Source organism: Pseudonaja textilis, chromosome Z (genome assembly GCF_049901715.1).
Source record: "Pseudonaja textilis isolate UNSWEBS1 chromosome Z, rPseTex1.2, whole genome shotgun sequence".
In the NCBI taxonomy this organism is placed as follows: domain Eukaryota; kingdom Metazoa; phylum Chordata; class Lepidosauria; order Squamata; family Elapidae; genus Pseudonaja; species Pseudonaja textilis.
Genome location: NC_142008.1, coordinates 22,025,155 through 22,047,949, shown reverse-complemented (window position 1 = coordinate 22,047,949; position 22,795 = coordinate 22,025,155).

Genomic DNA, 22,795 nt, shown 5'->3' with positions numbered 1-22,795 from the left:
TGTTAAAATACTGAAGTTTGCAGATAACACAACAGTGATTGGTTTCATTCGAGACGACGAATCCGCATACAGAAGGAGATTGTACAACTTGCCTTGTGGTGTTACCAGAACAATCTGGAACTGAACACATTCAAAACCATAGAAATGGTGGTAGATTTTAGGAGGAAACTTCCTATACTACCACCTCTTACAATATTAGACAACACAGTATCAACAGTAAAGACCTTCAAGTTTCTAGGTTCTATCATATCACAAGGCCTAAAATAGATACCTAACATCAAAAAAAAAACATCATCACAAAAGCACAACAAAGAATGTTCTTTCTGCACCAACTCAGAAAGCTGAAACTGCCCAAAGCAGCTGCTGATGCATTCTATAGAGGAATTATTGAGTCTGTCATCTGCACCTCTATAACTGTCTGTTTTGGTTCTGCAACCCAACAGAACAGACACACTTCAGAGGATAATTAGGACTGCAGAAAAAACAATTACTACCAACCTGCCTTCCATTGAGGACCTGTATACTGCACGAGTTAAAAAGAGGGCTTTGAAAATATTTACAGACCCCTCACATCCCGGACATAAATTGTTTCAACTCCTTCCCTCAAAACGATGCTATAGAGCATTACACACCAGAACAACTAGACACAAGAACAGTTTTTCCCCGAATGTCATCACTCTGCTAACCAAATAATTCCCTCAACACTGTTCAACTATTTACAAAGACTGCACTACTGTTACTATTAATCTTCTCATCACTCCTTATCACCCATCCTCTCCCACTTGTGACTGTACAACTGTAACTTTGTCGCTTGTATCCTTATGATTTATATTGAGTGTTTCCTAGTATTTTGATTGCTTATTGTATCCTATGACTATCATTAAGTCTTGTACCTTATGATTCTTGACTCTTGATGAATGTATCTTTTCTTTTATGTACACTGAGAGCATTTGCACCAAGACAAATTCCTTGTGTGTCCAATCACACTTGGCCAATAAAGAATTCTATTCTATTCTATTCTATTCTATTCTATTCTATTCTATTCTATTCTATTCTATTCTATCCTCCAGAAATGTCAGCAATGAAGCAAGTTGAAATTTTTCCTTTATTCCTTATCTGAATTGTTCTATCTCCATCTTTTCTCTTGATCTACTTGAATTTTTATTCCACTTGAAACTCTTCCAAATATTCTTGCTGTTTCTCTGATTTCATTAAACAAAAGCTCTCTCTCCCCTTTAACTGTTCTTAATAACTTGGAGAGGTTCTCAGATGGTAACATTATTGAGCTGTCAAGAAGATAAAAATGTTGCTGTGATAATCTTGGTCTGTTCATTGCAGAATGAAAACAGATCCTGATCAGTTGTTAGCTCCAATTATATGTGAAAACATGGATCTTATTAGTGAGTGTTTATGATAGATAAGCACAAATTCTTTATTTGCCATTGAAGTCCCATGTGGTTTGATATCAAATAAGGTAGATAAGTTGACGTATAGTGTTAGAAAAAAAATCCTTGTCCATTCCACAACTGGGTAGATAAGCACAGGACGACTGCTTCAAGTGGAAGTAAAAAAATTTGACAGCAAAAATGAAGGCACAATTCAGTTCTTAAGGTAGGCTATGAGATTAGGAAATTAAGGTGTAGTATTTATAAGAACAAAGGGGTTTGATTGTGGAATATTGGATGATGTGCAGTAAGTTAAATATATACATTGAGATGTTTCTGCCCTGGGAAATCCTGACAAAGAAGGTCCATCCCTTGTCCTGTGGAATATATGAACTTAGATGTATAAACCTCTTGGTGTGGAGTTTAATGAGGAATCTGGTATCAGGGTGCAGTCTTGGGATCCCTTATCTTAAAGGGATCCTGTTTTAGGTTTATTTCCTGGTGTTGGCTCACTTCCTGAACAGAGATATTTAATCAACTGAGCCTGAGTGTCTTAAAATGGACAGTGTTATGTCCCTGGAACTCTAGGAGTTCCCACTCAGGTCCGTTCACATTGCGGGGGAGGTTTTCCCCCTCGCTCATTGGTTGGTTCTCCCCAGCAGCCAGCTATAAAAGCAGGCTGCGGGGTCCAACCAGTTGCTGATCGCTGCGAGCCAGTTCCAGGCTTGGCAAGCACGGTCAGTCCTTTATTGCTATAATAAAGTATTTGTTGCACTCATGCTCTGGTTCAGCCTCTCATTGCCCAAACTTAACACTGGCGACGAGGATGGGATGGCTACCAGAAGCACCATGCAACCGCTGAGTCACTAGCCGCCGATCCGCAGCCAGAGAGAGCGGTCAGCAAGCAACAAGAGCGAACGCTGATCCGCCGCCAGAGAAAGCGGTCAGCAAGCAACGAGAAGCGAACGCTGATCCGCAGCCAGAGAAAGCGGTCAGCCAGTAACGAAAGTGAGAAGCGTCTGTAGCCGATTGTTAGCCCAGCTACAGGAAAAGTGAAGCGCTGCGAGTCACAGCCGCTCGTTGTTTTAGGTGCGAAATTCAAACGGCTGTCTTTGAATTTCAAACCTAAAAGGTACAGCGCGGTGCTGTAAGCCAAGTCACTGACGCCCACGCAGGCGCGAATTTCGAAACGCTGCCAACGGCTGACAGCCTAACCTCGTGCTTAGCCCAGAGAGAGAGAGAGGATTGTGGAAAAGCCTCTCCAGAGCTGAAATCACTTGCCTGCCACAGGCACCAGAAACCTTTTGCTGCTGCCCCAGAGAGATTTTGTCCACAGATTGTACAACCGATTTCCTCACTATGAATTCCAACCCAGTCTTCCCAGCGTTCAAACCGGATGAGGAGAAGTGGGAATCATACAAGAACCGCTTTAACCATTACATCGACGCAATTGGGCTGGCTGATGCTGGGGAGCACCGGAAAAAATCCTATTTCCTGATCTACTGTGGAGCCATCGTCTTTGACACTGCCACAGCTCTCGTGGCTCCACGTGAGTTAAAAACGCTCCATGGTCTGAACTGTTAGAAATCCTTACTAACCACTATTCTCCCAGACCTTCACAGATTGCCAGGCGATTCACCTTCCGTATGAGGAAGCAATCAGACAAAGAGACCATCAACCAGTACATGGCCGCCCTCAGGACAGCAGCACTCCATTGTGGGTTTGGGACCTACCTGGAGGACATGCTCCTCGATCAACTAGTCTGCGGGGTCAAGGATCTCCACCTCCAAAGGTGCTTACTCGCTAAGAAGGACCTCAACCTCGCACAAGCCGTCGAGGAGGCCCTGGCAGCAGAACTGGCAGCACACTCAGCCACCGAAATCCATGGTCCAACTTCCAAGCTAACGACAGTTCCAGTCCACTCCGAGGAGGTGGTAGCAGAGGAAGCCCCTAGTGATGAAACCGACATCCACCGCCTCACCAACGCCAGGCATCCACAGGTAGGAGCCAAGCAAGAAAGCATCAGTCCACCCAAGCACATCACCCTGTGCCTATCCTGTGGTGGATCTCATCCGAGGGCCGCCTGCAAATTCAAAGGAGCCACCTGCAACACCTGCCACAAAAGGGGGCACATCGCGAGAGTCTGTCAAGCCTCTCAAAACTCAGCACAAAGGCACCCTTCCTTCTCACACTCTGGACCTCAGAGGCAAGTATTGAACTGTCGCACTCACCACCATGCCAAGCACACTTGCCATACCATTAGTAAAATCTCTCTCTCTCCGTTTTGTTAGAAGGTAAACCGTGCCGCATGGAGGTTGACACAGGGTCAGCGCTCTCAATTATCTCGTGGAGCACCCTCAAGAGGCTACAGCCCAGCCTATCAACAAGCCGGCTCCAGAAGTGCCAGTTTAGCCTGAAGGACTACCAGGGAAGGTCATTCCTGTAATCGGCAGAGGCAAGTTCCTTGTCAATTTTAAAGCTTTCAAAGGTCACCTACCTCTAGTGGTAGTTAATGGCAATCTCCCCACACTCTTGGGGCTCGATTGGTTTCCCCATCTCGGCCTAGGGCTAACAGGAGTCCATGCTGTCTCAACCTCTGACACTGACTCCTAATTCGCTGATTACTCAGATGTATTCAGCGATGAGCTGGGGTGTTATAACGGTACCCCTATCTCATTCTCAGTCGACCCCCAGGCAGTCCCAATCAGGCTAAAACCACGTAGAGTCCCATTCGCTATTCGGCCAAAACTAGATGCAGAATTGGATAAACTATTAAAACAAGGGGTCATTGAGCCAACAGATTTCGCCAAATGGGAGACGCCCATTGTCACACCCTCAAAAAGACGGTAGCCTGAGAATTTGCTCGGACTACAAGACCACAATTAATAAGTTTTTACAAGTTAGCGCTTACCCAGTGCCCGTCATTCAGCATTTATTACACACTTTTGAACCTGGCAGCATTTTTGCCAAATTGGACATGTCTCAAGCGTATCAACAGTTCCCTGTTGACAGCCAAACAGCGGAACTCCAGACCATTGTCACCCACAGGGGTGCTTTCCGGTGCAAGCGTCTCCAATTTGGCGTAAGTGTTGCCCCAGGCATTTTTCTATCGCTCATGGAGTGGATTTTGCAGGGCCTCCCTGGTGTAGTACCCTACTTCGACGACATCTTAGTCTCGGCCAGGGACAGACCCCAACTCTTCCAGAGAGTTCGAGCAGTATTAGAGAGGTTCAGACAGCATGGCCTCAAATTAAAAAAGAAAAATGTGCCATTGCCACTAGACAGGTGGACTTTCTGGGTTATAAAATTGACACCTCAGGCATTCACCCCTGGAGTCCAAGGTTAAGGCAATTCACGAGGCACCCACTCCAACCTCCAAAACTGAACTGCAGGCCTTCTTGGGGCTATTGAACTTTTACGCATCCTTCCTGCCCCATAAAGCATCAGTGGCAGAACCCCTACACAGACTGTTGGATAAAAATCGCCTTGGCACTGGGGTCACAAAGAAGACTCCGCTTTTCGGCACAAATCACTACTCACGTCAGAGGCGGTGCTTATTCAGTTCGACCCCAACCTTCCATTAGTGCTAGCAGCAGACGCATCCCCTTTTGGAATTGGGGCAGTATTAAGCCACAGGCTCCCCAATGGCTCCGAGGCTCCCATCGCTTTTTTCTCCAGGACGCTCTCTGCAACAGAGCGCAATTATAGCCAGATCGATAAGGAAGCTCTAGCAGCTGTTGCAGCAGTGAAGAAATTTCACGAATTTCTCTTTGGCCACTTTTTCGAGCTGGTCACATCACAAGCCTCTCCTGGGTCTACTAGCTGGGGACAAACAGACCCCTCAAGTCCTTTCTCCTAGAATGATGAGATGGACCCTGTTCCTAGCGGCATACTCGTATAGACTCATACACCGCCCAGGTAAAACATTGTCCCACGCTGACGCTCTCAGCCGCTGCCCCTTGCCGGCTCCTGCTGAAGACCCTGCTCCAGTCCACGCTATTTTTGAGGTCACCCAATTGGACCTCCCCATCACTGCCCTTGACATTGCTGCTAAAACCAAGGCAGACAAAACAATCGCCCAGGTACTGGACTGGGTGAGGAGGGGGTCGCCGGGCGGTGATGTTGAAAACAAATTTACACCTTTCAAGACCCGCCTGCAGGAATTATCCAGTTTGCAGGGCTGCCTGCTGTGGGGCACTCGAGTGGTCATCCCGACCTCACTGCGTACCCGAGTTCTGGAGGCGTTGCACGAGGGGCACCCTGGCATCGTCAGAATGAAGGCATTAGCATGCAGCTACGTATGGTGGCCGGGCCTCGACGAGGACATCATCAGATGGGTAAGCTCCTGCCATCCCTGCCAGGAATCCCGTCCAGCTCCTCCTGTTGCCACCCCTACTAAGTGGGAAAGCGCCAGCGCTCCGTGGTCCAGAATTCACATCGACCTAGCCGGCCCATTGCATGGGAAAATGTTCCTAGTGGTCGTGGACTCCTACTCTAAATGGATTGACGTGGCACAGCTATCCACGACCACCACACTAGCGATTACCAAGGTATTAACTCGCCTGTTTGTAACACACGGGCTGCCTGACTCCATTGTTTCCGACAATGGCCCACAGTTCGCATCAGCCGAGTTCAGCCGTTTCGCTGCCAACCTGGGCATCCGCCACATTTTCACGGCCCCATTTCATCCTGCCAGTAACGGATTGGCTGAAAGAGCCATCAGGACCACTAAAGAAGCCCTAGCTAGGTTCAGCAAGGATGACTGGCACCACAAACTCTCGCGTTTCCTGATGAGCCAGCACTCAACTCCGTGCTCAGTCACCAATAAGTCCCCAGCTGAGCTCCTGATGGGCAGGCGCCTGAGGACTGTATTGGACAGACTTCACCCACATTACTGCCCTGACTCTCCCTCGCTTCCACATCGGGGGTTAGACATTTTATCTTACAGGAACCCGTATTCACGAGGAACTTCGCTGGAGACCCTCTGTGGATCCCGGGCGAGATCGTGGCCATCACCGGACCCAGGTCATATCGAGTCAGACTGGAGGACGGCCGAATATGGAGAAGGCACCTGGACCAGCTGCGAAGGCGTCACAGCACCCTCGTCAGCAGTGACCCAGAATTACAAACCGGAGCGAGGCCTCAGCATCAACCCCACATCAGCATCAATCCCAGTGACCTGCTTACACCAGCAGCCGTTCCAGGGAATCCGAACACAGACAGCGGCGTCCAGTTGGCTGACCAGTCCGAACCAGTCAACGGGAGCACGTCCCCAGTGACCAGCCCTACGAGTCCCAGGCCAACCCGAACCGAGGGGCGCGTTAGTGACACTCTACCGATTCTGCCTTCCCCTACAGACTCTGAACTGACAGACAATCCACCAGAGCTGCGCCGTTCTGGGCGCCAGCATAAACCTCCTGCCTACCTCAAAGACTATGCGTGTTCGCATCTGGGGGGAAGGGGTGTTATGTCCCTGGAACTCTAGGAGTTCCCACTCAGGTCCGTTCACATTGCGGGGGCAGTTTTCCCCCTCGCTCATTGGTTGGTTCTCCCCAGCAGCCAGCTATAAAAGCAGGCTGCGGGGTCCAACCAGTTGCTGATCGCTGCGAGCCAGTTCCAGGCTTGGCAAGCACGGTCAGTCCTTTATTGCTATAATAAAGTATTTGTTGCACTCATGCTCTGGTTCAGCCTCTCATTGCCCAAACTTAACAGACAGGAAGAGATTTAGTTGGTTCTCTGTATCTGTATTTGAGGTTTGCAATCAGAGATGGTTGGGGTTGATTCATGATCTCACTGGGGGAGGGTGTCCTAATCACTTTTATTTTCCACGAGTGGGAAAGGAAAATTTTCTGACTACTGGTCTTCTAGCTATAAAAATTGCTTATATTGGGATTCTTTTTACAATTAATAAAAATGCTGCAGGTAGTTTTTGACTTAGAACCACTATCAAGACTGGCAAAGATGTTTAAAAACATGTTCTCCAAATTATGGAAATGTAACCAGATACTGGTCATAAGTCACTTTTTCAGTGCCTTTGTAGTTTTGTAAGTCCCTAAACAAATGGTTATAAGTGAAGGACTACCTGAATTTCCTAAACAATTTAAGATTTTTTTTAATTTAGTATTTTGCTAAGGATTTTCTTTACTCTTTTTAATTATTTTGGTAACAATTGATAGTATTAGCTTGTATTAGTATACAAATCCAATGAAATACAATTAAATGTATGAAATCAATTGATTTTACTGGGCACCTCTACATATCAGTATCCCATCTATATCTGCCTCCAGCTTCAATATCTCATTTATGAATCTCAAGCTGATTTTCAGTCACCCTCATTTTACTGCTGGCTTGAATTACTGCAAATGGGCCACCACTCAATCTGTTGTCTTTCCAGCTGATTTGTGCCCAGGTACAACAGACACCCCCTGATACCTCCAGTCCAAACACACTCCATCCATCCATCCATCCAGATGAAACCTAACTTCCTAATAAATGACAGCCAGCCATTCACTCGAAGCCAAGCTGTGCTGAAAGCCCCCAATACACAAAACACAATGTTGCCAGCTAATCAAGAGAAAAAAAATACAAAACAGACATAAGATATTACCAATCAAGCAGAACACAGCCAATTCCAAGACCAATAAACACAGACCAAGACTCCTAACCAATCAGGATGAAGAAAAAAACCATTCTAACAAAGCACGAGGCTAGCACCAAATTTAAAACAGAAACTGCTGCAAAAGCATGACACACGATGAAGACGAACCCAACACACAAGCCTGATGATGGCAGATGTGATTCTGCTGAAAGGTTGCTACAACTTTGAAAGCATAATATATATATATATATATATATATATATATATATATATATATATATATATAGGACACACACACACATATACATATAGTATTCAGCTTTGTTCGGGTATATATCCTAAATATTTGAGTGTAATTTAAAAAAATAAAAACAAATACTGTTACATCATTTTTGGGGTGGGCAGTCCAATGGATTCCTTTCAGAGGACATACATTGAAAGTTTTAAATAATTTTATGATGAATTATATTTGTTTTTCTACTTATGAATTAATATTTACCATTGTTAGGCTTAGAAAATTGCAATATGTTAAAATAATTGTATTTATTTCCATTGCATTGCCCCCTGTATGCAATGATGCTGCATACATGGGGATCAAATCTATAAGTTTAAATCTATTAGCCTCTGATAATGAATGCTTGATAGAAAGTTTTCACTCTGCTCTGGAATGATTTTCTTGAAACCTTATAATACAATTACAACATGTAAAAACTTAATGTGATAAAGAATATATATTTCTGTAGCTTCCATTCATGATGCATATGTTCCATTTCATCCATAGGGTATATTAAAGAACTCTGCCAAAAATGGTTTTGCAACAGTTGTTTCATCCATTGCTTGCAGAAGTGGGGCTATTATGGAATTTCTTCTGTATCTGGTAACAACCTGGCCAAATATTTGAAAGATCTGCTGTAGGTTTAGTTGCATGTATCTGTTCCTGGCATCAAGTGGAAAAAAGGATAGATGAGCAAATTCATTTACAAATTTGACTGAAGTTGTGGACTGAAGTCCCTCTATTTAACTTGAATTTGTAAAATCATTAGCTCTTTCCTTTTCCTGTGATATGTGAGTATTTATTGCTAAGAGATAAACATTCAAAATAATGATCCTGACTCTTTACTCCCAAGAAAATTATTCCAAGACTCTCAGAAGCCATTAGAAAAACTATATAGTAGTCAAATAGATAAATAATAAACTGATCTATTTCAGTTTCTTTCATCTCTCTCTTAGCTCCTTAAACTGACCTTTTCATGTTAAATGTCTATAATTTGTGAGCTAATTTTCTAATTATTTTAATTTGCACATATGTAAAATAGTTCAATGTCTCTATTTTTCCAGAGAGGTGAAGGAGACAGATGGCGGTTTCTCTATGCCAGGTTACACTCACAAAGCATCAGTGACATAAGCAAGCCTAAGATTAAGCAACTGGCCCAAAGGCCATACCACGCTAAATCTAGTGTGAGCAACACTGCATGATGAACTGAATGCACACACACACACACACACACACACACACACACACACACACACACACGGAGACACTTTCAGAAGATCCTGTAAAAGGTGAATAAAATCTTGGAAGTATAATGTTCTCACAAACTTTTGTTGAAACGAGACAGCCAGGAGCATCTTTTGAGATTCAGTAGTTGTCCTAGTACCTGGAAAAACTTTCAGTCTTGGGTTTAAGCTATATTGCACTGCATTGCATTGCATTTGATTGTACTGTATGCATGTCAACTGTCTCAAATCCTTCTGATGACTCTGGATTAAGGAGAGTATAAAATATCCATATAAAACTAGTTTATAAATAAAATCTTTCTTTAAAATCAGCCCAACAATCTCCAAACTACAAACTAGTAGCAAAACACAATCATTTATTTGGTTAAGGTATCACATTTGTTAGAACCCACACATTGTAACTTCCTTAACATCCTTATTATAAGCCATGGATTGTCGGAGCATGGAAAGTCAATCAGTAAACTTTTAAATGTTTTTTTAAAGATTAAACTAAACCCTATCTAAAGTGATTATCTTTTCCTTTTAGCACCTTGGAAAGTTTCGATCAGCATTAATATGATCATATAGTATTTACAAATAAAACATTATATTAATCATTCATGACAGAATTTTATAGCATGCACTGCCTTGTGTTCCATTATATAGTGTGGAACAAACTGATTATAGACAAAAACAATTTTTAGAAATTTGACTTCTTTAGCCATACAAATTATCTTTTGTAAATAAAACATTACCAGTAGAAGAGATAATCATATTCAAGGTAAAGCATGTTTGTTTCTGTTCTTTTTGCTGATATTTATACCCAAATAATCTCTTCCTTTTTATTTCTAATCTCAATGTTACCTCATGGATCAATAATAAACAGAAATTGTAATATCCACTGATAAAGGCTATTAGTATAGGACATTATTTGGACTTCATTTTTCATTATTGATTGGTAACAAGGTGAAATAAAGAAAGAATTATTAATTTTATTTCTGAGAATATAGAGTATTATTGTTATCTAAGACATAATATTTTGAAAGATGCTGATTTAATATTTCAACGTTCTGTCTAATTTTCTTACATACCCAAAGCAACTAACAAACCCAGAACCTGAAATGTTATTTAATGGAGAGACAGGGCCTTTACAAACTCAGTGTCAAAACAATAAAGATAAAATCAAAATATATACATTAAGTCTTTCAATTTTTCTTTATCCAAGATATAACCCTCTGCAAAACTTAGTAATTGTTGCTTTTAAAAAAAAAGAGGGAGATAGAAGTATCAGTAGTGGCAAAAGTGCACATGTAGTTAGAGTAGAAGAATCCAGATACACATGAAACAACTGCAAAGAATTAGTTCTCTGTGAATTTCTAGTTGTAAGTCTGGATTTCTACAGACCAGGATTGTAAGCAACTAATCATAAGTCAAGGACTATCTGTAATGCGTTGTGTTCTATATGGGGCTGCCCAGTTAGAAGCTAAAGCTGACCCAAAACACAATTCCATGAGCAGTGATGGGTAAACCTTACTATGCCCAAGTAACATTGTTGTATGTGCCACATTGGTTGCTAGTTGGCTCCTGGGTACATTTCAAGGTGCTGATTATTAGCTATAAAATTCTATTTGGCATAGAGCTTAGCTATCTGGAGATCTACCTTTCTCCCATACAGCCCACCCATTCTGTGCATTTTGGTAGGTTCACATGGCCTGGATCTCTTCAATTAAGCTATGTCAGCTAATGGGCCTCTCTGCTGTAGTATCTTCCTTTTGAAATAATATCTCCAGAGATTCAAATGGGTCCCACATTAAAAGTTCTTTAAAAATCTGACTCTTTCTATAAAGCTTCAGGTGGCTAGATGGATGGATTCAGAAAGTTATGAGGGATATGGATGGAGGATTTTCCATCAACTGCGCACCCAGTCAATCAATCTTTGCCTGGATGATGCAAATTATATAATATCCATCATTTATGCAATGACATTGTAATCATATGACATTGTGGTTTCTATTGGATACCTGCAATAGTTTGGAGCAAAGAATAGTGGAAGGATTTTGTAGAAGACTATAGAGGCTTAGTACAATCATTTCTTTATCATTTACAGGTACTCAGAACCTTAGTAATCTAAATAATTGATTTAGCATCTTACTAATGAAGTAGAAAATGAAAGCACTGAAGTTGCATATAGAGTGAGCTGTAAAGCCATCATGGTAAAATGTTGGAAACCATATTTTAAGTTCTTTATAATCATCAACTATTATATTTATTTAATTGACTTACCAAAATTTATAGGCTGCCTTCTGTTCCAATTTTAACAACTTATGTCATAAAACAATACAATCCATTCATAAAGGCAACAAATTAAAAATAAAACAAAACAACTGAAAGCTACAAGAAATCCATAATTGCAATCCAGTTATCCTCCCTTAAAGAGGACTGTTTTCATCAGTTATCAAAATCATCAGGATAGGTCACAACCAGGTGGGATTCTACTGGTTTGCATCTATTCACTAGAACCGATTGTTAACATTCTAAGTAGTTCGGAGAACCGGTTGTTAGAAGAAATTACTGGCCTAATCCTGTAAGGAAAGCAGGAAGGAAACATTCTGGTGTTGCTTACAGAAACTGCCTCTCTGTAAACCCTTATTACATTCTTGGCAAGACTAGACTTCCTGTCTCAGGAACTTCTCTGGAGTTTTTTTTTTCCTTCCTTTGCTTGTAGTTTGCTTTGTGGAGTGACCAAGTTATAATGACACTGAAAAAGGTGACTTATGACCATTTTTCAGACTTACGACTGTTGCAGCATCCCCACAGTCATGAGAGGCCAGGCAAGGAGATGTGTGCCTCGATGTGAGTGATATTGAGTTAGCCACACCCAGCCAGTCACATGATCACCAAGCCACACCCACCAACTAAACCATGCTCACAGAACCGGTTGGTAAAAAATTTGAATCCCATCCCTGGCCACAACTAACCCTTAAGATCAGCTGTTCCAGAGAGAGGGAATTAAACCGAGAAAGACAGTCTCTGGATATTACACCCTCTTTCTTTCAGGATGGGCACTCAGAATACCCTTAACTTCCCTCCTCCCCAAATTAAATTGAATAGTCAAATAATTTACACAACAAGATGGCCCAAAAGAGGCTCTGGCCATAAAGGGGTTCATGAACATTTTCACATGCATGCAGAAGATTATCGGCAAATAATGTAGTTTCTGCAGAATTTATTCTGGCAATCAAGCTAATATTGGTCAGCAAACACTGCCAAGGTTCTGTGCTACTTGTAGCTTTTAAGATGTCTTTAAGGATAACTCCACATATATCTGATAGAAGGATGGAAGTAACAGCAGTTAATGTTGATAGGGTTCCAAATTACAGACCCAAGACAATCAAAACTCTGAGGCTTAGGGATTCCTCAAAGTATGAATTTATTAGGAATGTCATATTGGCACATCTGGAGAAAATCTGACTGAAGGACCAGAGGTTTTCCCCACCCAAATCTAAACCCAAAGTTCTTTTCCCCAGGCCACACATCCATCACTGATTCAATCAGATTGCAGTGCCAATTTCAGATGGCTTTTGTCCATGGCTTTCCAAAACCTGGTAGAGTGTTCTTGGCTCACATGGGAAATAATGTTATTTTGGCTACACATCCCCCAGCCATCTCTATCTCCCCCCTCAAGTTCCTACAGCTTCATCAGCCCTGAAGATGCTCCCAAAATGGCTTCAGGGCTGACAAATGTACTCAGTGACACTTGGTTCAGGAAAGAGGTCAAATTAAGCACAGGTTGTATGAAAAGAGCAAAATTACTAGGATTTTTATTCATTGGACAGGAATAATTTCACTGATTTTTGGAGGGGTTTGCAATACAATTAACATGAAAGATGGCTGGGTGAGTTTAGGCCACTCACTCTCTTTCTCTCAGCCCAATCACAGGGTTGTTGTGGGGAAAATAGGAAGAGGACGGAAAATGTCTGTTCACCTAGAGTACTTGTAAAGTAATAAAAATAGGATGAAAATCAATCCATCAACCATGTAAAAGTAAACTTGAACTCTTATTTGTGCTTTCCTTAAGAAAAAAATCTAGGTTCTTTCCTTACCTTTTTATATTAATCCAGATTCCAGGACAAAATCCTTTGGAAATATCTATACAGATATTACTAAATATTGCAGCGAGATGCCTTTCCATTTGTCCCATCCAGGAGAATGCAACTTTAATTGGATTTATATGTTATAATTCAATATAGGAAAGCCATTATTACAACAAAAAGGTAAATTTCATCGGAAATAATATATCACCAATGCTCTCATCTTCTAAAGTGTATATTATGTTAAGACCTAAATGTTCCAGTAATGTACCTCTTAATTTAAAGAACCTTATTATAAGCAGTAAACAATATCTTACAGATGGGGCAACTTTTGAATTTTTAAAAAAACATAAAAGTTTTTTTTGATAGAATATTTACAATATGCAAAAATGTGAAAAGTGAACATTTCCTGTATAAGTGTTTGTTTTTCTAAGTTTAAGTTGGATAGCAAATTTAGTGAAGTAAGTAAGTATCTTCTGAGAGAACCTTAGCAAAACCTGTAATTTTTAGGGACTGGTAAGAAATAATCTGTCAGCTCTTCCTCAATTTTCCAGTCTTTGCTTAGACTGTATCTTCACAGGAGAAAATAAGATGTCAAATCCTGAGGGGTTTAAAGGGATTATACTTCTGTAACATTTCACTATTTTACCAACTGCAGAAGAACCCTTAGAAACAGAGAAGACTGTCATGAGGTTTTTTTTGGTGATTGGAAGATCAAAGCCACTTTCTCTTCTATTGTTTTCTCAACCCTCACCCCCACCCCCACCAGAGTTAAATTAATAAAATTCAAAGTAATTTTTATTTTACTGCCATGTTTATAGCAATATGGGGATACCTTCTAAATGCAGAGAACATTTATCCTCTCAAGGTAGAGTCCCATTTGTTTCTGCTGGTTTCTCTTTCTTAACTGTTCTTCTGGGTGTGTGGGTTGGATATCCTCAGCTATAAACTAATTGTCTCCCAGATGACATCTCTGCAAGAGAGAGTGAGATGGCTGTTAAAGGAGCTGATGAACTCAGTCATAGGCAATTCCCTGTTAACAGGATCTTACCTGCTATTGTGGCCATTTTGTCAACATAGTTTTGAGTCAATACAATTATATAAGTGTTCAGTTTGTAGCTGCTCTTTTCTTTCTCTGGGGTACAGTTACTAACTTGAGCATTGTGCTACAACAAAGGAAGCCCATTTTCCCTCCTACTCTTTCAACCCAGCAACTGCTAGCCTTTCCTATATAGGAAACATATACCCTTAGCTGCTATGTTCCTTATTCTCCGCAGCTATTTAGTAAATTTCTTTCTAGCCCTTACCACTTCCTTTTTCTCTCCATTTCTCTTTCGTCCACAGAATTTTTAAGACCTATTAATGCATTGAAAATTTCCACATAGCATATTGTTTCTTCCTTGGTTTCTCTCCTTGTAGACATCTACTGTGTGGTGGTGCAGTGGTTAGAATGCAGTATTGCAGGCTAATTCTGCTGACTACCAAGTGTTTGGCAGTTCAATTCTCACTGGCTCAAAGTTGACTCAGCCTTCCATCCAAGGTTGGTTAAATGAGGAGCCAGATTGTTGGGGGTAATAGGCTGACTCTGTAAACTATTTAGAGAGGCTGTAAAGAATTGTGAAGTGGTATATTAGTCTAAGTACTACTGCTATTTCTACTGGACATCAAATAGTTTATGAACTCTGTTGGACTACCTCTTCCCAGGCACATCTATTCTGCCAAGCAGAATGGGAAGACAAGGTAGGTCATGAGCCTCATCTATCAGAAAACTGCATCTAGTGAGAACCAGAAGGGACTTCTCTGTGGTGGCTCCATCCCTGGAAACATGGCTCTGTCAGCATACCTGGGGATCCCAGATTAACAGAGACAATCAAGTGGCTGGTATGACTATGCATTCTGCCATTGTGGAGGTGTGTGTAAAGTTAGTTAGGAGTTTGTTTGTTTTTTACATTGTAGAATTTTAATGGTGTAAGCTGCTTGGAGTCACCATGTGTTATTTAAAGGGTCATATAAATAAGTAAAAGAAACATCTCCTTTGGATTTGTGACTGCTTCAGTAAACTTCCATAATGTCCTGAAAAGAAATTAGGGAGCAGTCTGGTCTACATCAGTAGCCTTCTGCAGCAGCCAGCACACTGAAGGAAAAGGTTCTATCCCAATTTTTCCCCAAGTATATTGGCTTTCTAGTCACAAGGAGTTATTAATACCTGGTCTTTCTAAACCTGATTAGCTACCTGCTGTTTAAAGTGCCTGAGGCACTTCAGCATTCTGTGGCTTTATTCTGCTGCATAATTTCACAGGACTATTTGCTGAGAACATAATGGGTACTTTATCAGAGCAGAAGGGAAAACATAATAGCTTATGAATAATGCCTTACTAAAATTCTCTGCCTTTAGGTAATCTCCCAATTGGATGTTTACTGCTACCTGTTTAACATTTCTCCTAATCTTCTCATCCCTATTATATTAAATCTTGGCTGGGCTGTATGAATTCTTCAACCCACTGACTCCTCACTCCCACCTCCTTGGGCACTCCTTGCAATTCTATAAGTTTATGCTATTGAAATGTGCTGCAAAGTTGTATTTGCATGATTTCTAACAGATCTGGCAGGAAATAGAAGGGCTAGGTGCCCAAAATCTGAATAATTTGAATCTATATATCAATAATCTCCAAATAAATAAATAAATACTCAAATAAATAAATTAATTAAAAAATGAAAATCTAATGATTGACAAACCAAAAATGTGCGGAAATTTCTGATCCTGCTTCCCAGTTGTGACCCAACTGTCACAACTTTGTCAATAGATTACATATTTAATAGAAAATATATTCCACAGATGCAGTATTGTTGCTTAATTCCTTTAATACTTGGAGAGCCAGTTTGATTTAATGATTTAGGCACCAGATTAGAAAGCTGGAGACTGAGATCTGGTCCTGCCATAACTATGAAAGCCAGTTGGGTGATTTTGGACTAATCACTCTCTCTCAGACCTACTCACCTGAGGGAGTTGTTGTTATGAGGAAAATAGGAGGAGAAAGGTGTGTTGGATATGTTTGCTTCCTTTGATTTTTTTATAAAAATAATAAAGGTGGGATACAGAAAACTAACAAATACCAAACAAATATATATATATATATATATATATATATGTTTTCTGAGGTTCTCATGGTATTTGTATGTGGATCTTTGGTTGTTCGGGTTTTCTCCCGCGTAAGATTGAAGTATCTAGGCAACGTTTCGATGAAGTCTCATTCATCATCGTCAGGCTTCTGTCTTCGGCTCTTGCTTCTCAGAGTGATGTGAGATTGCAGCTGCTTCTTCCTTTTAACTGCTAGTGGGGTGGGACTTGATTGGGTGGGGCTTGGCTGTGTTCTGATTGGGTGGGGTGTGTTCTCATTGGTAGGGGTTTGGCTGTGTTCTGATTGGTTGGGGGTTGGCTGTGTTCTGATTGGTTGGAGGTGTGTTCTGTTCAGGTGGGGGCTTGGTTGTGCTCAGGTTAGTCTTAGTTGCTGGGGATTTGAGTTGGTGAGCTGTGATCTTCCTGTTTGGCTTCGAGTTCGTGGTCATGCTGCATCTTCATAGTGGGTGTCGGTTTGCTTCATGTATGGCTCGGAGGGGTTTGAAGTGGGTAGTGATGCGGCTGCAGTGCAGCTTCTGGTCCATGGTCGTGTCTCATCTTCTGAGTGGGTGTGAGTCTGTTTTCTACATGGAAGTGTGGTGGTGGCATCTTGTGTGGCTCTCATGGGTGTGGGTCTGGTGTCGTTCTTCATGTTAGGTACTCGTCTGTTCATGAGGCGGGTTTCCAAATGGCTGGAAGGCGGGAGGTGTCATCTCGTTTGTTCATGCTGTGTGGGCGTTTTTCTATCTCTATGGCTTCTCTGATTATTCTGCTGTTGAAGTGTTTGGTTTTGGCGATAGTTCTGGTATTTTTAAAATCAATTTCATGTCCTGTGGCTTTGAGGTGTTGGACCAGGGAAGAGGTCGTTTCTTCTTTTTGATTGAGTTCTTATGTTCTTCAATGCGTGCACTTATTCTTCTGTTCGTTTGTCCAATGTATGTGGTAGGGCAGGCAGTGCAGGGATTTCGTATACTCCTTGGTTTTCTAATTCGATTTTGTCTTTGGGGTTTCTTAGGATGGTGGATATTTTTCTGTTTGTGCAGAATGCTGTTTTGATGTTGTGTTTTTGGAGGATCTTGCTGATTTTGTCTGTAGTGCCTTTTATATATGGGAGGAGGGCTTTGCCGTTTTCTTGTTCTCTATCTTGGATTTTGGTTGGGGTTTCTTTTTGGATTAGGTGGGTAATCTTCTTTCTTTGGAATCCATTGGCTGTAAGTACGTTGGTGAGAGTGTGTAGTTCGGTTTTTTGGTGTTGTTCATCGGCTAAGCATTTTGTTCTGGAGATGAGTGTCTTGGCTACAGAATTGATCTGTGCTGGGTGATGGTGTGAGAGTGCATGTAGATAGCGGTTTGTATGTGTTTTCTTCTGGTAGATGGTGTGTCCTAGGGAGCCATTGGATCTTTTGTATACCAAGACATCTAGGAAGGGAAGTTGATTGTTGGCTTCTGTTTCCATGGTGAATTGTATTTTGGAGTGTAGGCTGTTGAGGTGTGTGAGGAAGTTGTTCAGTTTTTCTTTCCCATGTGGCCAGATTATGAAGGTGTCATCTACGTATCTGAGCCAGAGTTTGGGTTTGTAGTCATATTTTTCTAGAGCTTGTGTTTCAAAGTGTTCCATGACAGGTGAGAGGGGTGATCCCATGGGTGCTCCTTCTATTTGTTTGTATTTTTGTCCATTGTAGGTGAAGTAAGTATTGGATAGGCAGTGGTTGGTTAGATCTAGGATGTGCTTGGGGGGTTGTATTTGTTTTGGATGGCTGTCAAGGCTTCTTTTATTAGGCACTTGGGTGAAGAGGGATGTGACATGAAGCTTACTGGTAGGTCGCTAGGTTGTAAGTTTTGTTTCTTTATGATCTCGATGAACTGGAATGAGTTTCTTACGTGTGAGTTGATGGATTCTGCATAGGGTTGTAGTTGTTTGGCAAGAAATTTGGCCAGGTTTTGTAGAGGTGAGCCTATGGAGCTGACTATTGGTCTGAGTGGGGTACCTTCTTTGTGTATTTTGGGGAGACCATAAAGCTTGGGGCATCTGGATGATTTTTCTCTGGGTATGATTCCTTGCTGGATTTCTTCACTGATGGGGGAGGCTTTTATTTTGGATTTGGTAGTTTTTTCTAGGTAGGTGGTGGGGTCTGTCTTTAGGGGTTTGTATGTGGGGTCTTGGAGTAGGTTGGTTAGCTTGGTTTGGTAGTCAAAGAAGAACAAACTGCACTACTTAACCTGAAAGAAGACACCAGCATAATAATCCTACCAGCAGACAAGGGCAATGCGACAGTGGTAATGAACACATCTGACTACCAAACCAAGCTAACCAACCTACTCCAAGACCCCACATACAAACCCCTAAAGACAGACCCCACCACCTACCTAGAAAAAACTACCAAATCCAAAATAAAAGCCTCCCCATCAGTGAAGAAATCCAGCAAGGAATCATACCCAGAGAAAATCATCCAGATGCCCCAAGCTTTATGGTCTCCCAAAATACACAAAGAAGGAACCCCACTCAGACCAATAGTCAGCTCCATAGGCTCACCTCTACAAAACCTGGCCAAATTTCTTGCCAAACAACTACAACCCTATGCAGAATCCATCAACTCACACGTAAGAAACTCATTCCAGTTCATCGAGATCATAAAGAAACAAAACTTACAACCTAGCGACCTACTAGTAAGCTTCGATGTCACATCCCTCTTCACCCAAGTGCCAATAAAAGAAGCCTTGACAGCCATCCAAAACAAATACAACCCCCAAGCACATCCTAGATCTAACCAACCACTGCCTATCCAATACTTACTTCACCTACAATGGACAAAAATACAAACAAATAGAAGGAGCACCTATGGATCACCCTCTCACCTGTCATCGCAAACCTCTACATGGAACACTTTGAAACACAAGCTCTAGAAAAATACGACCACAAACCCAAACTCTGGCTCAGATAATGAGATGACACCTTCATAATCTGGCCACACGGGAAAGAAAAACTGAACAACTTCCTCACATACCTCAACAGTCTACACCCCAAAATACAATTCACCATGGAAACAGAAGCCAACAATCAACTTCCCTTCCTAGATGTCTTGGTATACAAAAGATCCGATGGCTCCCTAGGACACACCATCTACCAGAAGAAAACACATACTAACCGCTATCTACATGCACTCTCACACCACCACCCAGCACAGATCAATTCCGTAGCCAAGACACTCATCTCCAGAACAAAATGCTTAGCCGATGAACAACACCAAAAACCGAACTACACACTCTCACCAACGTACTTACAGCCAATGGATTCCAAAGAAAGAAGATTACCCACCTAATCCAAAAAGAAGCCCCAACCAAAATCCAAGACAGAGAACAAGAAAACGGAAAAGCCCTCCTCCCATATATAAAAGGCACTACAGACAAAATTAGCAAGATCCTCCAAAAACACAACATCAAAACAGCATTCTGCACAAACAAAAAAATATCCACCATCCTAAGAAACCCCAAAGACAAAATCGAATTAGAAAACCAAGGAGTATACGAAATCCCCTGCACAGCCTGCCCTAACACATACATTGGACAAACTAACAGAAGAATAAGCGCACGCATTGAAGAACATAAGAACTCAATCAAAAAGAAGAAACGACCTCTTCCCTGGTCCAACACCTCAAAGCCACAGGACATGAAATTGATTTTAAAAATACCAGAACTATCGCCAAAACCGTACACTTCAACAGCAGAATAATCAGAGAAGCCATAGAGATAGAAAAACGCCCACACAGCATGAACAAACGAGATGACACGTCCCGCCTTCCAGCCATTTGGAAACCCGCCTCATGAACAGACGAGTACCTAACATGAAGAAGGACACTGGACCCACACCCATGAGAGCCACACAAGATGCCACCACCACACTTCCATGTAGAAAACAGACTCCCACCCATTCAGAAAATGAGAAACGACCATGGACCAGAAGCTGCACTGCAGCTGCATCACTACCCACTTCAAACCCTCTGAGCCATACATGAAGCAAACCAACACCCACTATGAAGATGCAGCAGGACCACGAACTAGAAGCCAAACAGCAAGATCACAACTCTCCAGCTCAAATCCCCAGCAACTAAAACTAACCTGAGCACAACCAAGCCCCTCCTGAACAGAACACGCCTCCAACCAATCAGAACACGGCTAACCCCCAACCAATCAGAACACAGCCAAACCCCTACCAATGAGAACACACCCCACCCAATCAGAACACAGCCAAGCCCCCACCCAATCAAGTTCCACCCCACTGGCAGTTAAAAGGAGGAAGCAGCTGCAATCTCCATTACTCTGAGAAGCACAGAGCTGGAGACAGAAGCCTGAAGATGATGAATGAGACTTCATCGAAACGTTGCCTAGATACTTCAAATCTTACGCGGAGAAACCCGAACAACCAAAGATCTACATATAAATACCCATGAGAACCTCAGAAAACAAATATTGCACCTCTACGGGAGGAAACCCACCATCTGACCAGGACTTATGAAAAACTTGAAGTCCAAAGAGCCTCCATTTTATGTGACCTTGCATTCCTATGCAACTGCCGAGATCAAAATTTAATTCCCACAAGCTTCCAATTGAAATTCCACACCAACAGAGCAGCCACCAAACGCATCCTTAAAAGAACAGAACTGGCCCTAATTAGAAATGAACTTCACACAAAAGGTTTCTCCTAGACCAAATCAACAAAGATCTCCTCACACTCCACCTCAAACTCAGCAACAAGATTCACCCTCTACTTTGGGACAACCAAACAACTCGCTGTCTGGAGAGCCGAAACACAGACCATCCTCAAGACAGACACACAGACCAACAAACTCAGGAAACTACAACAATGCCAGAAACCAACTCTTCCCCCCACAGCCACACATGAAACAAACAGTGCACAACATCTCAGACAAGATCCTCACTGAAGCTGAAACCAAGATCCTCTCAAAAGGATTCAACTTTGCTGTCGCTCCCAAACACATCCCCACAGAAACCATCATATGTGGAGTTGAAACCAGCCTGACCAAAACCAACCCTGATGATGCTAACAAAATCAGACTCGAAATCACCAACATCCTCTGCACTAGCAAACCACCCAAAAGCAACTTATCCAAAGAAGAACAAACTGCACTACTTAACCTGAAAGAAGACACCAGCATAATAATCCTACCAGCAGACAAGGGCAATGCGACAGTGGTAATGAACACATCTGACTACCAAACCAAGCTAACCAACCTACTCCAAGACCCCACATACAAACCCCTAAAGACAGACCCCACCACCTACCTAGAAAAAACTACCAAATCCAAAATAAAAGCCTCCCCATCAGTGAAGAAATCCAGCAAGGAATCATACCCAGAGAAAAATCATCCAGATGCCCCAAGCTTTATGGTCTCCCCAAAATACACAAAGAAGGAACCCCACTCAGACCAATAGTCAGCTCCATAGGCTCACCTCTACAAAACCTGGCCAAATTTCTTGCCAAACAACTACAACCCTATGCAGAATCCATCAACTCACACGTAAGAAACTCATTCCAGTTCATCGAGATCATAAAGAAACAAAACTTACAACCTAGCGACCTACTAGTAAGCTTCATGTCACATCCCTCTTCACCCAAGTGCCAATAAAAGAAGCCTTGACAGCCATCCAAAACAAATACAACCCCCCAAGCACATCCTAGATCTAACCAACCACTGCCTATCCAATACTTACTTCACCTACAATGGACAAAAATACAAACAAATAGAAGGAGCACCTATGGGATCACCCTCTCACCTGTCATCGCAAACCTCTACATGGAACACTTTGAAACACAAGCTCTAGAAAATACGACCACAAACCCAAACTCTGGCTCAGATACGTAGATGACACCTTCATAATCTGGCCACACGGGAAAGAAAAACTGAACAACTTCCTCACATACCTCAACAGTCTACACCCCAAAATACAATTCACCATGGAAACAGAAGCCAACAATCAACTTCCCTTCCTAGATGTCTTGGTATACAAAAGATCCGATGGCTCCCTAGGACACACCATCTACCAGAAGAAAACACATACTAACCGCTATCTACATGCACTCTCACAC